The following is a 15,886-nucleotide window of genomic DNA, read 5'->3' as shown; positions in this document are numbered from 1 at the left end:
TATAGTGCGATGGTTTTGGTATCCGCCCCCGTCGGCCCTCGTCCTGTCTATGATTCGGATGTGGTATATATTATCTTTATAACTATTGGTTCATTTATTGTTTATGAAAATTATGCCGACCAACATGACATAGATTTTATTTATCTAGGAGGTATGTGAACCGGAAATTCCAACCGACCCTATTGTCGAGAGGTTAAATTTAGTTGAAGAAGAAAACAATTTCTTGAAGGAAAAAATAAAAAAAAAACTGAGGAGGAGAAGATGATATTGGAGTTGCATGTTGCGGATGTCGTCGATGATCACAAGATCAAGATGGATGCAATGCGCTTGAAGATTAGAAAGATTAGAAAATATGCCATTCATACCGTGGCTTGGTATCATTATGCCATTGGATCAATTGTTACCTTGGTTGCGAGTATGATCGCATTTGTTTTCGCATTGAAATGTTTTACATAGTTTCAATGTATGGTTTAATTAATTAGATGCTCTGGAGAGCTATATGTTGTTAGATGAGAACTATGTATGTACTTTGGTTTTAATGTGATGATGAACTTCTATTAATTTGGTCACTTAATTATCTATTCATGATGTTTTGTAATGGTTTTTGACACACTTAATTATATATAATGCATGCAGATGAACCGGCAATGGATGTACGGTGACAGACACACCTCCGAGTACATTAAGGGCGTGCATGATTTTCTCAAAGTGGCTGAGGCAAACAAGCAGAATGGTTTTATGTGTTGTCCATGCCCTACATGTGGGAATACGAAGTCTTACTCTGACCGGAAAATCCTTCACACCCGCCTGCTTTACAAGGGTTTCATGCCACACTATAATGTTTGGACGAGGCACGGAGAAATAGGGGTTATGATGGAAGACGACGAAGAAGAAGAGGACGATGACAACTATGTGCCCCCCTGAATATGGTGATGCTGCAACGGGGGAAGCTGCTGAAGATCAAGAGGAACCAGACGATGTGCCCAATGATGCTGCAACGGGGAAAGCTGCTGAAGATCAAGAGGAACCAGTGCCCGATGATGATGATCTCCGCCGGGTCATTGTCGATGCAAGGACGCAATGCGAAAGTCAAAAGGAGAAGCTGAAGTTCGATCGCATGTTAGAGGATCACAAAAAGGGTTGTACCCCAATTGCGAAGATGGCAACACAAAGCTCGGTACCATACTGGAATTGCTGCAGTGGAAGGCAGAGAATGCTGTGCCTCACAAAGGATTTGAGAACCTATTGAAAATATTGAAGAAGAAGCTTCCAAAGGATAACGAATTGCCCGACAGTACATACGCAACAAAGAAGGTCGTATGCCCTCTAGCATTGGAGGTGCAGAAGATACATGCATGCCCTAATGACTGCATCCTCTACCGCGGTGCGTACAAGGATCTGAACGCATGCCCGGTATGCGGTGCATTGCGGTATAAGATCAGGCGAGATGGCCCTGGTGATGTTGACGGCGAGCCCCACAGGAAGAGGGTTCCTGCGAAGGTGATGTGGTATGATCCTATAATACCACGGTTGAAACGTCTGTTCAGAAACGAAGAGCATGCCAAGTTGATGCGATGGCACAGTGAGGACCGTAAGAAAGATGGGAAGTTGAGAGCACCCGCTGACGGGTCGCAGTGGAGAAAAATTGAGAGAAGGTACTGGGCTGAGTTTGCAGGTGACCCAAGGAACGTATGGTTTGGTTTAAGCGCGGATGGCATTAATCCTTTCGGGGAGCAGAGCAGAAATCACAACACCTGGCCCGTGACTCTATGTATGTATAACCTTCCTCCTTGGATGTGCATGAAGCGGAAGTTCATTATGATGCCAGTTCTCATCCAAGGCCCTAAGCAACCCGGCAACGACATTGATGTGTACCTAAGGCCATTAGTTGAAGAACTTTTACAGCTGTGGAATGGAAAAGGTGTACGTACGTGGGATGAGCACAAACAGGAGGAATTTAACCTGCACGCGTTGCTGTTTGTAACCATCAACGATTGGCCCACTCTCAGTAACCTTTCAGGATAGACAAACAAGGGATACCACGCATGCACGCACTGTTTAGATGACACTGAAAGTATATACCTGGACAAATGCAGGAAGAATGTGTACCTGGGCCATCGTCGATTTCTTCCGACCAACCATCAATGTCGAAAGAAAGGCAAGCATTTCAAAGGCGAGGCAGATCACCGGAAGAAGCCCGCCATGCGTACCGGTGATCACGTACTTGCTATGGTCAATGATTTACCCGTAATCTTTGCAAAAGGGTCCCGGGGGACTAGCTGTTCCGAATGACGCTGAGGGACATGCACCCATGTGGAAGAAGAAATCTATATTTTGGGACCTACCCTACTGGAAAGACCTAGAGGTTCGCTCTTCAATCGACGTGATGCACGTGACGATGAACCTTTGCGTGAACCTGCTAGGCTTCTTGGGCGTGTATGGGAAGACAAAAGATACACCTGAGGCACGGGAGGACCTGCAACATTTGCACGAAAAAGACGGCATGCCTCCGAAGCAGTATGAAGGTCCTGCCAGCTACGCTCCTACGAAAGAAGAGAAAGAAATCTTCTTTGAATGCCTGCTCAGTATGAAGGTCCCGACTGGCTTCTCGTCGAATATAAAGGGAATAATAAATATGCCAGAGAAAAGGTTCCAGAACCTAAAGTCTCATGACTGCCACGTGATTATGACGCACCTGCTTCCAGTTGCATTGAGGGGGGGCTTCTACCGGAAAATGTCCGATTAGCCATTGTGAAGCTATGTGCATTCCTCAATGCAATCTCTCAGAAGGTGATCGATCCAGAAATCATACCAAGGCTAAGGAGTGATGTGGCGCAATGTCTTGTCAGTTTCGAGCTGGTGTTCCCACCATCCTTCTTCAATATCATGATGCACGTCCTAGTTCATCTAGTCGACGAGATTGTCATTCTGGGGCCCGTATTTCTAAACAATATGTTCCCCTTTGAGAGTTTCATGGGAGTCCTAAAGAAATATGTCCGTAACCGCGCTACGCCAGAAGGAAGCATCTCCATGGGCCATCAAACAGAGGATGTCATTGGGTTTTGTGTTGACTTCATTCCTGGCCTTAAGAAGATAGATCTCCCTAAATCGCGGTATGAGGGGAGACTGACTGGAAAAGGCACGCTAGGAGCGGACTCAATAATATGCAGGGATGGGCATTTTTGGTCTCAAGCACACTACACAGTTCTACAGTACTCTACCTTGGTGACCCCGTATGTCGATGAACACAAGAATAGTCTGCGCTCCAAACACCCGAAGCAGTGTGATGACTGGATTACATGTGAACACATCAGGACTTTCAGCAGTTGGTTGGAAACACGTCTCAGAGGTGACACCACTGTTTGTGATGAGTTGTACACATTGTCTAGGGGACCATCTTCGTCTGTATTGACTTACAAAGGATACGAGATAAATGGGAACACATTTTACACGATTGCCCAAGATCAAAAGAGCACCAACCAAAACAGCGGTGTCCGCTTTGATGCAGCAACCGAGAGGGGAAAGGACACATATTATGGTTACATAATGGACATATGGGAACTTGACTACGGACATGATTTTAAGGTCCCTTTGTTTAAGTGCAAATGGGTCAATCTGTCAGGAGGCGGGGTACAGGTAGGCCCACAGTACGGAATGACAACAGTGGATGTGAACAATCTTGGGTACACTAACGAACCATTCGTCCTAGCCAATGATGTGGCACAGGTTATCTATGTGAAGGACATGTCTACCAGACCGAGAAAAATAAAAGATAAGGAAGCGAATACATCATACGATGAGCCAAAGCGCCACATAGTTCTTTCAGGAAAAAGAGACATTGTGGGAGTGGAGGGCAAGACAGACATGTCTGAAGATTATGAAAAGTTTCATGAAATTCCTCCCTTCAAAGTCAAGGCTGACCCAAGCATCCTGATAAACGATGAAGATTATCCATGGTAACGGCGCAATAAGCAAATGACACAGGCGAAGAAAAAGTGAAGACTTTCTCCGCAACTATTATGATGATACCATGCCAACTTTGTAACAGACGAGTATGATACCATTGTCCGTTTTGTACACGAAGTGCATCTAGTTTTTGCCGTAACCCTCTCAACTTTCTTACACATGCTATGTGGATGAAATGATGATACCATGCCAACTTTCAACCTTTTCAGAGTTTATTTGAAATGCTTTTCAATTTTAGGGTCTTATACCTCAAAATAATCAGTAAATGCATGAAAAATGGTGCATGAAAATTAACAAATAAAATAAATAAGTAATTAGAAACAAAATAATATAAACTTTAATAAAATATATAAGTAGAAACAAAATAAAATAAACTTTAATAACATAAATAAAATTTATGAAACTAAAATTATCAAAGTATTTTCTGTTCAAAACATTATAAGCAACCTCTAGTATTATTGAAACTAAAATTATATAAAATTGATGCAACTAAAATTATCGAAGTATTTTCTGTTCAAAATCATTGAAAGCAAAAAGAATTTTCATGAAGAACTTTTTTTGTTAGAAACTTTAATAGCAAAAAGAATTATCATAAAGTAAAATAAATAAGTAATTAGAAAAAAAATTAAAATAAATAAGTTTTTTTGTTGAAAGTAGAAACAAAACAAAATAAATAAAGCAAAAAAGAAAACAAAAAAGGCAAAAAATAAAAATTATGCCACCAACTGGGCCACCACGGCCTGAATACGACTAGAAACCCATCCATGGGCCAGGATTCAGACCCGCAGAAGGCCCAAGGCCCATAGGCATGCACAGAGAGGTTAGGCCCGTAAGCCTGCTTTAGAGAGGAGCTTGACAGCTCAGGCGCACCGCACCTCATAAACAGGTGCGGCTCTCTCTCAGCTAGAAAGGTGGGACTAAACTCCCACCATCACGGCGCTGTGCAAGGCTTTCCGTCCCGGTTGGTGCCACCAACCGGGACCAAAGGCCGCCGCTTCCCGCCCTTTGGGCTGCTGAAAAGAGGCCTTTGGTCCCGGTTGGTGGCACCAACTGGGACCAAAGGGTGTCTTTGGTCCCGGTTGGTGCTATGAACCGGGACGAAAGGCCTGGGTATATAAGTAGCACTTAGGAAAATTTGACGAACTCATCGCCAGTTGCCCCGACGACGCCGAGCTCATCGACGCCGCCAGGCTGCCCAGATCGACGCCGTCCGCTGCCCCGACGCCGCCCGCCGCCCAGACGCCGTCCGTGCGCCGCCCCGACGCCGTCCGCGCGCCCCCGTCGTCGCCCCTGCCCCATCGCCGCCAGGCTACCCCGACGCCGCCCGCCGCCCCCGCCGACGCCATCGTCGTCACCCGCGCCCGTCGTCGCTGTCCTCGTCGCTGCGGGGAAGCACCACGCCGGCTCCCGTGACCCGTTCATCCCCGAGGCCGTTCGTCTGCCGCCGCACCGATTCCGGCCGGCGACCTCGACCCCTCCCCGCGCTGTGAGCCCCTGCCTCCTCCCCTTTCCTTCTCATTGCCGTCCCCGCACGCCATCCGTAAGCGCGCGCCACCGCCAACCATCGTCGCCGTCACCGACCACCGGCCTATTTTTCATTTTTTTGTTACGATGTATGTATGTATGTATGTTCACTGTATAATGCTCTGTATATGTTGTATATGCTCATTTAAGAAAATGTTCATATGTAACATTTAAGAAAAAAGTAAATGTATGTATGTTCATATGCAAAGAATTATTTTTGGATGAAATGAGATGAGATGAGATGTGTTTTGTGTTGGAGAAGAAAAGAGGAAGAAGGAAGAAGAAGGAAAAGAGGGTCGAGGGGGGGGGGTCGATATACCCCCTCCCCGATAACATTTTTTCCATGTATATGTGCAAAAGTTACATTTTTAGAAAAGTTTTATATATCTAGCTAGGAAAGGAAGAAGAAGAAAAAGAATGAGAGGAAAAAGGAAAATAAGAAGAGGAAGAAAGGAGAAGAAGAGGAGATGAAGAAGAGGAGAAATAAATAAGAAGAAGAAAAAAGAAAAAAAAGAAGAGGAGAAGAAGAAAGGAATAGAGGAGAAGAAGAGAAAATACTCTTCTTCTCCTCTATTCCTTTCTTCTTCTCCTCTTTTTTTTCTTCCTTTTTTCTTCAATCTTCTCCTCTATTAATATCTTCTTCTCGTCTTTTTATTTCTTCTTCGTCTTCTTATTTTTTATCGGATATGTCGTTGTCGATATACCCCGTGTCCCGATAACTTCAATACGAGGGGGGGGGGGGTTCGACCTACCCCCTCCCCGATAACATTATTTTCCCATGTATATATGTCGTCGTTGTCGATATAACCCCCTCCCGGATAACTTCGACCGTGATAACTTATACCACGGGAGCACCCCCCGGCCCTCTCGCTCGACCAAAACTCTCGAGGACACCCAAACCCTAGAAAAAAACGATGTCGGTCTCCTACCCCCTCCCGCCGCGCCCCTACCCTTGAAGCGTTGCCGAGGCCACCCCAAACCCGGAATAAGCTAGGTCTACGTTTGCACTAATATATCCACCTGCTGTCATGTTTGTGTAATAATTGCCATGTTGTAATATTTTGCAGAAACAATGGAGCACGGACGAGATGAGGAAGCAGAAGAGGTGTTGGGGGACATAATCTTAGCCGGAGGTGATGTCTTGTCGTATCTTAACGACAATGATGGTCTGGAAGAACAGGGTGAAGAAGCAGGCTACGGTGATCGAAGAGTGGAGGAGGAAAGACATGATTATGATGGCTCCGGTGACCCAATGCTGGTGCAAGAAGGAGCCCGTGGTGACGGCTCCGGTGACCGAATAGAGTCCGGCTAGGTAAATATATTAGTTAAGCCTGTGCTGACTAGCTAATTGATGCATTCATTATTTTGGTATGTACACATATTAATTAACTCTCGTCTTTCTTCTTTTTTCTAGCCCTCCGGATCGAGCACAACTTCGGTAAAGAGACGAGGCCCGAAGAGAAAGTTGCGCTCGGATGAAAGGTTTGAGATCACAGCAATCGCGCGTGACGGCCAACCGATTGAACCCATCCGGACAAAGGAAGCATTTGCTGCTCAGTGCGGGGTTCTTGTTAGGGACAAGATCCCGATCAGCATCCACCAATGGTATAAGCCTAAGAAGGAAGACCCTGAGGTGTCTTATGTCAATGATATGCAGAAAGATGATCTTTGGACTGAGCTGAAGGCAAATTTCACCCTACCGCCAGAGGAGGATCCGAAGAAGCCAGTTAAAGAGCAATTAATCAAGTCTCATGCTCTTAAGAAGATGGCAGACCTATTCAGGAGGTGGAAGAATGAGCTGAAAACGTTTGTCGACAAAGAAGAGACACCAGAATTCATCGGCCGGTATGAGAAGATCAGAGATCACTGGCCCGCATTTGTGGCCCACAAGACATCGGAAAAGAGTAAGAAGATGTCAGCGACAAACAAGAAGAATGCTGCGAAGAAGAAGCTTCACCATCGCACGGGGTCAGGTGGCTACCTCAAAGCCCGGCCTAAGTGGGCCAAGGCTGAGAATTATCTGCTTGCTAAAGGGATCGAACCACAGACAATGAACTGGCCAGACCGTTGCCGGACTTGGTTCTTCGGGGCTGGCGGAAAATTGGACCCTGTATCAGGGAAATGCGTTTGGACGGACGAGCTTTTGAGAATACTAGTCAAGAGGCTTCAGCACTATATCAATGCAGCACAGCAAGGGACGTTCGTTCCAGACAGAGAGAACGACGAGCTCACAATGGCCCTCGGGAATCCTGAGCACCCTGGACGGACACGAGGCACGCCAGGTCCGTTCCATGGAAGGCTAGTTTTCCGGACGCAGGCGGTTACAAAAGCCAGGAGAGGAGGAAAAAAGTGGAGCAGACCCAAATTCAGAAGCTGCACGAAAGGGTTCAAGCGCTAGAGGAACGAGACGGCAATCGACATGCCGAAACTACCCCCGAAGCTACCCCGCCATCTCAGCGGAGAAGCAGCGTGGCTTCCACCGAGCTGCTTCAGCCGGAGCATGTCTTGACGGCTCCTGCTAGCTACCCCGTGGATGCTATCACGGAGTCTCAACATTGCCACCTTATGGCGCAATGGCAGAACTTCAATGTCAAGGCGGCTGTTGGCTCTGTTTTACCTCCTGAACCCGGCGCAACCTACCACTGCCGGCCGATTCTAGAAGGATATGCTAGGGTGATGGTGGATGAAATAACGGAGGGATTTGAGGACCTCCAGCTTGACCACCCTACTGGTGAAGGGGAGACTCGGCTGGGTTCTGCTCTGAAGACTCCATGCCTACGGTTGAAGGAGCTCATTAACCTTCCGAATTGGACGCCTCCGGCGAGTAAGGGCACTCCGCCTCCTCCTCCGCCTCCTCCTCCGGCGAGTCATCAGGGCACTCAGCCTCCTTCTCCGGCGCGTGGCGGCACTCCGCCTCCTCCTCCGGCGAGTGATCAGGGCACTCAGCCTCCTTCTCCGGCGCGTGGCGGCACTCCGCCTCCTTCTCCGCCTGCGCCGGCGCGCCAAAGCAGCCAGCCTCCTCCTTCTCCGCCTCGTCAGCAAGGGCGGAAGAGACCCGCCGTCGCTCCAGCTGCTCCGGCGCGTCGTAGTCCTTCTCCTCCGCCTCGTAAGCAAGGAAAGAAGACAGCCGCAGCCGTTCCGTCTGCTCTGCCAGCGTCTAGTAGTACAGCCAGAGGCGGGAGGCAATACAGAATCGGTCCTTCTCTGAAGACTCCAGAGAAGTTACCATACGAGAGGACCGAGGAGGAAACCACGAAGATCATGCGAGCCGAAGTGACGAACTTCTTTGAAGGGGTGAAAGCAAAGAAACATCCACCTCCGGAGGAGAAGGTAGATCCGGTGAAAGCGAAGCGCACTCTGGCTGCCCTGACAAAACCACCAAAGTCTCCGCCGAGAGGCAACTATGTGCGCATTATTGCAAAGATATTTGCCGAAGCGGAGCGGTCGGGAAGTACTGTCAGCGATCAAAGGTTAAAAGAACGACGAGCTGGGAAAAAAATTGCCCAGCTCGGCGAACAAGCAAACCAATCGTGCCCCCCGCTCAAGGTGTCTAGCGACATCGTCGCAGCAGATCCGAGGATGGTGCCCGGTTATAACAATCTTGGAGATTACCTGCCCGACGATGTACATTATGAAATCTTGGAGGTGGACGAACACAAATACCATTACGGGAAGCCTCTCGTCAAAGATGAAAGATCTCTAACAACGATGATGCGAAGATATGATTGGTACATGAAAACCTGCAGAGAGTCTGGGGGGAGGAATACTTTGACGCTGAGAGTTAAACCGGAGCATGACCTCGTTGGAATTGAACTGTTGAATGTTCCATTTGAGGAGTTCTTCCAGTTTTTCAATCAAAAGGCCCTCGATAAATCAACGATCACTTGCTACTGTCTGTAAGTAGTACTACTTCTGTCATTAAGTCTCTCTATATAGGTCAGCTCTTTCATTGCATGTATTTATAATTATCCTCACTATATTATGCAGATTGAAGATCGCCGAATTGAAGAAAAGACAAATCGGTGATATTGGGTTCATTAACACAAATCTCATAGATGCAACTGAGGTTAAATATCATGCCGAAAATACCGAGGCCAACTTGCTACGATCGTTGGTAATAAATGAAAACAAAGATATAATACTCTTTCCTTACAACTTCAAGTGAGTGTTACTGTCTTGTGCATATTCGGTTTCCCTTATTAGTCCAGGTTATAGTAATGTAATTGATGACTTATGCATGCGTGCGCAACTTCCACTATATTCTCCTAGAGATTAAGCTTGAGCAGGGAGTAGTAACCGTCTTAGACTCGAGACGAAAAGATCCCCAGGACTATGCAGACATGACTCAAATGCTCGAGAAGTAAGTTAAATCGATAATTATCCACCATATCAGCAACTTTGTTCATTTCCTGATATCAAGTAATTGTTTTCTTTGTCTGGCAGGGTTTGGAGAAAATTCACCAAAAAAGCTCCGGGACTGCCGAAGAAGCTGCAATTTAGATACCCGAAAGTAAGTACTATAGTATGTTCCGCGCATCTCCTAGTGATTCAAGCGCTAGTTTCATCAATACCATTTAGCATGCTTGCTTATCAGTTTGATTGACCTCTATTTCTTGTAAAGTGGTTGTGGCAGGAACCCGGGAATAATTACTGTGGATACTACATTTGCGAGTCCATCCGCTACACGACCTGTGAGCGGGGCTACTCTAACGAACAATATGAAGTGCATAACCAATAATATTCACAATTTTATTTTATTACCATCATTTGTGTGTCGAGTTTCATTTATTCATATATATATGTATTGACCCCCTTCTTCAAATTAGATCTTTCGGATGCGGGATGAACTCCTAGCACCAGATCGTATGCGAGCAATTCAAGAGGAATTGGCGGCATTCTTCCTTGACCACGTGATCGCTGAAAACGGAGAATACTATGTGGACCCTGTGTTCTTACAATTTAATTAGGAGATTATATTGTAAGAGATAATTATTGTATATATGTAGCCGGTAGTGTCGGATAGATATACGAGAACTTGTTGTTCGACCAATCTCTCGGAGAAGGAGAGGTGCTCGATATCACTTCTCTCTGTATGCATATGTTCATGACGATCTTATGTTTCCTTCATTTGCTTACTAGCTACCGTGTCTAGTCCTCTCCATACGTATATAGTACGTAGCGTCGACCAAGCACGGAGATAAGAGAGGACACTTCTCTCTATTAATTACTAGCTAACACAATATATGAAACACCAAAAATAACCCCCCAAAACCCCCAACCCCCCCCCCCCCCCCCTCAAAAAAACAAAAACCCCAGCCACTGAAATGCTGACGCGTGGATGCCTATTGGTCCCGGTTAGTGTCACCAACCGGGACCAAAGGCCCTCCTGCCTGGGCTCGCCGCACCGACCACGTGGAGGCCCATCTGTCCCGTCCATGTAAGAACCGGAACTAAAGGGTTAGGGCATTAGTAACGACCCTTTAGTCCCGGTTAAAAAACCGGGACAAAAGGCCCTTACCAACCGGGACAATAGGCCCTTTTTCTACTAGTGTAGGTTACTCCATTCAAAATATTTCTGTTTCTGCACAAAACATCTTACTATACGGTTCATGTTGACAAGTCAAAGTATAATTTACTCCGCATATTAGATTTCTGTCAAGTCAAACTCTACAAAGTTTGACCAAATTTATGTTAAAAAATATTAACATCTACAATGTCAAATATATACACCATGAAACTATATTTTATAATGAATATAACAATATTGATTTCATATTGTCAATGTTGATAATTTTTTCTATAAGTTTGGTCCAAATACATATACTTTAACTTCGCACAAAACTTATATGCAAATTAAAAAGGGCAGGAGGGAGTATAACAGAAGTGGTGTGGAAAAACGTGTGTATATATAATCCATTAAGTGTATTAGCAGGACGTGGTGGCCTGGACACTGGATAAGAAGTGAACAGCGAATTAGTTGATTATAATTAAATACCATAAGAATAGGCTGAGTAAGCTAATGTCCAAATTGGGAAGATAAAAAAAAGTATCCACTAATTGCATGTGAACACCTACTCATGGCTTAAGCTCATCCACATCCACATCGGTACGTGCATGTGTGTGGCCGGGAATGAACGAAGGCACTCGCATTTTTTCCCTCCTTTTGTGTAACGGGGCATGCATGCATTCATTGGCTCTCTATAAATACCAAAGGCCTGGAGCAACATGCGTCAACAGCCCACAGCTTCACAAGCCAATACACACACCAATAGTCTCCTTTCCAGAGCTAGCTAGCATCAATGGCTTCTGGTGCTCAGAAGAAGATGGTTGCCGTCGGCATGATGCTGGCCATCCTGTTCATGGCTGCAGCTAATGCAGAACCAGCGCCTGCAGAAACTTGCATCGACAAGACCGAAAAAGTTGGTCTTGTCACTGACTGCATCTGCTCCAAGAACTGTGCTTGTGCAGGAAAGTGCATCTTAGAAGGCGGCGATGGTGGCGAAATCCAGAAGTGCTTTGTCGAATGCGTGCTGAAAAACGACTGCAACTGCAATGCTAAGCACCACAGCGCCGCAGCCCCTCAGTAAGGAGACTCGTGATTGGAGCTTCTTCAGCCATGCTATGAGGTCTGCGTCCACAAGTCCGCAGTTAACATTTGAGTAAATTTGTCATCGTGACTAATAATGTTTTATACTAAATAAACCTCTGATACGTACGTTCTTGGCATGCGCTTATTGCTTGGAGCGTATGTATGTTGAGAATTGGTTTCCGGGTCACAGCTCATATATATGCTGCCAGTCACGTGTACGATGACTGCCACATGTATTGCTGAAAAATGAATATGTATGTGTATTTGTCTGTTTCGTCATTTGGGTCATTGTAAAAATAAGTTGTATGCTGGCGCATGACAACAAGTGTATTTGGCTACTATAATATTATTAATGATATGATGTCTTGTTTAAACTGACGTCACTGCAGCTTCTATATATTGGTTCTCAATCTATCTTCTCTGGTGTACTAGTGCACCAACTTATCCATATTAGAGGCTGTATTGTGAGGTGGGTGCTGAGTTGTGGACCGCTTCAAAGATTCTCTTGTTTCCTAGCTCTACTTTGCAGAATGTTCAGGATTATGAATATTTATGGCGGCAACTTCTGAAAAATATCATAACGATAGTTGCATTTATTGGTGGCTCGATTCCTGTATGAGATATGGATCATGTAATGGAACGACTAGTGAATCACGTCCCCTCTTGTTGTGTAGTCATGACTGAGGATATATATTCAAGGGAACAACAAATACAAAGGCTGAGGAAACATACGCAATGGATCATGTAATGACTGGATAGTGAATCACGCCCCCTCTTGTTGTGTAGTCATATGATTGACAATATCTATATACAAGGGAACAGCAAATACGAAGGCTGAGGAAACATATGCAATGGACCTTGTAATGAAAATAGTAGCAACCATTTTTCGACAGAGAGAAAATGAGCCATATATCAACTATATTGATTGTTTGTGTTCTTTGCGAAAAGTTTGGCGTTGATCTCAGTACCAGCCAAGGCACCTAAGTTCAAGAAACCTACTTTCATTATTTCTATTTTCATAAAATAACTAACAAAAACAAAAACGCAAACCATCCACGTATTTTAGTACGTTCGGACATTATTTATTATACTATTAATAATCTGATTTGCTTATAAGATTCTGGGAAGATATCAAGGATGACTTGAAAGAGCCATTTGATGCCTTCTAGGAAAGTTAGACATTGAAAGTCTTACCCATGGGATCATATCTTGGGTTCCTAAAATACATTTATTTGCTTAATATTAACTGCAAATACTGATAAAAGTGTTAGCAAAGACCCATCACGCGACTCCATTCATTGAAGACCCATCGTGCGACTCCACGGGGAGCACCTCTAGGCAGCCCCGTGCACCTGCACAACCCCCCAACTTGCTCCATCCAGCTAGATGAACCATTTGCCACTGCATTACCGAGCCCAGATCCACGCACGATGTCCACCTTGGCAACCCACGCGAAGGTGCAGACCAGCGCCCGCAACCAGTGAAGCCTCACAACAGTCGGGCTCCACTGCCACCACAAAGTCCCACCGTGGCAGTATAATACACCACAGAGCAATAGAAGACTGGATCCGCAACCGCTATGATTTCCCTTCACTACCTTGGTCGCCCGACCACAACCGGCGTAGCCCCAAATTCGGCCCACCACTTCACGCCTGCAACTAGTCCACTGAGCATCGGGTGCCAAGCACGAAACCCCGACCATCGAGCCTACGTGGCTGCCTCCCATAGAGAGATCCAAGGCCGGCCACCATGCCGAGCGTGCCAAGACGTCCAGAGTCCAGCCATGACATTGTGTTTGTGCGAGACATTCCTGCCGATGGCAACCACCATGCAGGCTTTGTGTGGTGGTGGCGAGGGGTAGTGAGGGTAGGGTGGCGGTGGTGCTAGGCGCGTGAGAAATGGGGTGCAACATTCAATGCCCAAAACCATTGAAAGTGTTGTAGAAGTTGTGCTAATTGAGTTGAGTTACTTGTTTATTTTGTTTACGGTGAGGCAGCGCGGCGCTCACTCCAGCAGCAACGGTTCAAGGGCGAGGAGCAAGTTCGACGAAATCGGGGAGGCCCTTTGGCTGACCACCAAGGGTCTCCACGAGGCAGAAATTGAGTTACACGAGGGGAAGGAGGCGTTTGAGGCAAGAGAAGAAAGCACCGCCGCATGGCTCAAGGCGGCCAAGGAGAGGTCCAGCTCGCCTACACTTTCGACCGCTCCTTGACCGAGTACAACCTCAACGTCAAGCGCTAGACTAGTTTAGATTTAGGTTTATCTACTATGTTTTAAGTTTGTGTGTTCGAATGTGTGATGAACTCCGGTGAACTATGGTGCCGTGAAGTTTAAGTTTAAATTATCCAGTATCATATATTGGATCTATTCTGCCGTGCCTTCCGTGGTACCGCAAATAAATTTTACAGGATCCCTTAGAAGAAATTTGCGGTAGCGCGTTTTATAGGGTCTGCTAGAGATGCTCTTAGGACTAAAAAGTGTAGTAAATCATCCATCTCGTTCAAAATCATTTATTGGCCTGATGAAAACTCTCCTTTTATTAAGAAAATTCAAGAGAATGAAATTGAACTATTTGAAGGAAATAACGATACATGGTCTCATTGAAAGTATGAGTTACATCTATACATACTAGAAACTTGTAGGTCTTTATATGGACCGTTCATTTGATGATTTCTTTGGAGATATATAGTACATCATAAGTAACCGTAATTAGTAAAAAAATGTTTTCCTTTAAACTCGACATATATGAGGCATGAGATGCCAATTAATTACAGCTTCAAGTTCCAACTGTTTTATGCTTTCTTTAACATGAGTTACCTGTAATACCGGCCACAGCAGCTTTGTTCATACTGAGGTAAGGTTAAACGAAAAACTAAAATGGTATTTTGTACGAAGATGCACCTTTAAAATAGTGGAAAACTTATCGCCAACCTCTGTTTTCCATCCTTTTATGTTCGAATTGGAAGAGAATGTTATTGCGAATCTACTTTGTCCCGCACAAGAGTCATGGTGTGAATCACTTTGTGTAGGTTAATCCATTCAAAATATTTATGTTCCTACAAAAAAATTCCTTACTGTACGGTCCATGTTGACATATCCAAGTACAATGTATAACAGAATTTCTGTAGAAAAACGTGTGTATATATAACCCATTACATGTATTAGCAGGGCATGGTGGCAAGGACACCGGATAAGAAGTGAAAAGGTAATTAGGTGACTAATTAAAGGCCATAAGAATAAGCATACTAAGTTAATGTCCAAATTGGAAAGATACAAAATGTATCCGCTAGCCAGTTAGGTTTGTTTTTCTAGTATGGGCTAATTGGATATTAACATCTAGTATTATTCACGCTTGTTAGCAGCCAGTAAAAGCCTCACAACCATCGGGCTCCACAACCAGCACGATAGAGTCTCACTGCTAGTGCATAATACACTGCATATCCATAGAATCCCGAGCCCAGCACCACGAGGACTTCGCATCACCACCTTGTTCATCCCACCACATCCCGCACATGCCCAAATTGGGTTCCACCCCATCATGCCTCCACTAGTCCACTGAGCACTGAGCCTGACCACCGAGCCTCGAAGACCACCTACCGCTAGGAGATCTGAGGCTGGACACCACGCTGAGCGTGCCTTGTCACCCAGGGGCTGGTTGTGACACTCTTTCCGTGTGAGATAGTCCTGCCGCTGGTGACCACCGCACGAGCTTTGCCCGATGGCGGCAAGGGGAAATCGGGTGTGGGGGGGGGGGGGGGGGGGGGGAGGGTGGCGGCGTTGCTAGGGCTTGTGATCAACCGCTGAAGT

This window comes from Aegilops tauschii, chromosome 2, assembly GCF_002575655.3.
Source record: "Aegilops tauschii subsp. strangulata cultivar AL8/78 chromosome 2, Aet v6.0, whole genome shotgun sequence".
In the NCBI taxonomy this organism is placed as follows: Eukaryota; Viridiplantae; Streptophyta; class Magnoliopsida; order Poales; family Poaceae; genus Aegilops; species Aegilops tauschii.
The sequence above is the reverse complement of the archived record's forward strand: the minus strand, read 5'-3'. Positions refer to the sequence as shown.